Genomic DNA, 2,640 nt, shown 5'->3' with positions numbered 1-2,640 from the left:
CTCTCTCTCATTCGGCCTAATTTTTGTAGGGTTCAAAGAGAGAGGATGAGGAATTAATCAACCCCCCCCTTCCTTCCTCCAGAAAGATATATAATTCTTGCCAAGGGGGGTAATATCACTATTCAACATTGTGGTCGTACGATGATGCTCTTATGATTGCGTTTAAAAATTCACTTCTGTGCGTCGTATTTTCCGTTTTATCTTCACTCTGCCTCCGACATTGTTCTTCCTACCATGTCTGTCTTCTCAGAGCCTTTTTGTTGAGCTTTGAATTCATTCGTAAACAGACCTTGTACATCAGCGTCCTACGTGCCCTTCTTGTACAAAACGAAAGCGACTATTGAGTAGTTTTGGGGTAAATAGCGGAGAAACCCCTATTTAGAAAGCCTTTCTCTCGAGGTTGAATCAAAATTGACCCTAACTACCAAACTTCCTGAGCTGGTTTCCTGCTGCCAACTCACAGACTCACTGGAGATTTGTCCGAGGTATCTGATAACCAAGTCGGTCTTTTTCGTTCTCGCCTGATCCCCTGTGCGTGCGGGCCATTAATGTCAGCTCGTATCAACAGCACTGCGAATACTTGGACATTGCCAACCCACGAAAGGAAAGTCACATCTTCAGAGGTTTATTCAATAAATTGTCCTTTTGTCTCCGGTGGTGCCTTGAGTCAAACTGAACTATCGTTAGAAATCTGGGTATGTGAAGGGACGCGCGAGGAACCCACGTCGAGGAAATCGCAACCCACTAACTGTTATGTCGATCTCGTAATCAATGAATCAACGATTAGCAGTTAATGAAAGAATCAATGACTACACGAAGGGCAAAGTATTACGGTAAAATGCTCAGAATTATATTTCGTTTTATCTTTGTGCGGTTAGTAAACACGTTACTCCAGGACACACGTGAAATGTCAAACGGAAAGTAAGAGATTGATGGAAAACTTAGCGAAAATAGTAGAAGTACTTTTCGAAACAAAAAATGACACAAAAAAACGAAATCACTTACCATACTAAAGCAGAGCAAATGGCTGCATGTCCACAGTAAAACGAAAGGAGGAGAAACATGACCTGGAAAGTGACTACGTTTTATGTTTTATTGGTGTGGCAGTTGTATTTTCTGGGGGGTTATTGAAACTAAAGAGGCTCCAGAAAATGGCACATTTTGTTTATAAAATACAACAAAAAGGCCTCTGAGAAAAAGAGTTAATGACAGCGCAGGTTAACTGCTTTAACAACCATATGTCCAAGACTATCAAATGTATATTATTTTTTATAATATGACTACTCCCCCCCCCCTTCCTCACTCCATATCTTTTGTATTTAAATGGCGATGTCACGAAGACCACCTATCTAAGATGACCATTTTTCTCCTCAACAATTGATGTTCATCTTTGATGAGTTAAACTGTATAATTTTGGGGGGACCAAAATAGGGATAGAAAGTTCAAAAGGCACCTCAGCCTCTACGTAACAGGGTACTAGTCTTTAAATTTTGGCACATTCAAATAGTGGCGTCAGTGGCCTAGTGGTTAGGCTACCGGACTCGTAATAGTGAGGTTACGGGTTCGGGGGTTCGAGCCGCGGGCGAGACATTGTGTCATTGGAAAGGCACTTTACACGATGTTTCCCCACTTCACCTAGGTGGAAATGGATACCCAGCTATAGACAGTGAAAGATCTTTCAGTTTGTTAGTGTCTGAGGGCTTAACCAGCTGCTTGGACTGCATGCTTCCCGGGAAGCTAAGAATGTTTCTGAGTGTTCTATTGTCTGCTGGGCTAATAATAATATAGTGTAAAGCGCATAGAGCTTGCTTTCGAGTGTTGGCATGCGCTATACAAATGCTATATATTTATTTTTTTATTATTATCATTATTATCATTATTATTATTATTATTATTATTATCATTATTATTATTATTATTATTATTATTATTAATATTATTATTATTATTATTATTAATATAAACGAATTTATGTGCTAACTTTTAGTAGGACTTGCTTGAGACTGAACTCTGGGTTTTTCTTACGGTCGAACACAAAAGGGTTACCAGGAACAGTTCTGTTATTGAAGTTATAAAACGGAGAGTGAGGGAGGCATGCAAATGTGTTTGTGCATGAGTGTGTGTGAGTGTGTGTATGTGAGTGAGAGTGTACGTGTGTGTGTTAGTGAGAGAGAGTGTGTGTGTATGTGTGTGTGTGTTCGCGCGTGCGAGTGTGAAAGAGAGAGGGAAAGAGGGGGGGGGAGAGAAAGAGAGAGAGAGAGAGAGAGAGAGAGAGAGAGGGGGGGGGGGGTTAAGAGAACACACTTCGGGGAACCAAGAGACTGACAATTTTTCTGTAAAAAAGAAAAAAAAAACTCCACTAGAGGGTTAATCCAAATTAGCCTCGATGACCTGTTCCATCACTATTTTCTTGCTGTCTGTCTAAACGGGCACAGGAGACACCCACTCGCCTTTTGGTGAATAGGTTGGTCCTTTTCTGTCCAACAGTCTCGTCTTCCACCCCACCCCCTCTCCCTCACTCCAGCGGTCCCAGATTACGGACAACGAGTCCCAAAAATGTACCATCTGCATTAGTGATTGGGGAACTAAATAAGTTCGGCAGGGGAGGGGCGTAAACATCCTTTTAAATTGTAGACGACT

The sequence above is a fragment of the Aplysia californica genome, unplaced genomic scaffold, assembly GCF_000002075.1.
Source record: "Aplysia californica isolate F4 #8 unplaced genomic scaffold, AplCal3.0 scaffold00166, whole genome shotgun sequence".
Taxonomy (NCBI): domain Eukaryota; kingdom Metazoa; phylum Mollusca; class Gastropoda; order Aplysiida; family Aplysiidae; genus Aplysia; species Aplysia californica.
This window is presented reverse-complemented; position numbering follows the sequence as displayed.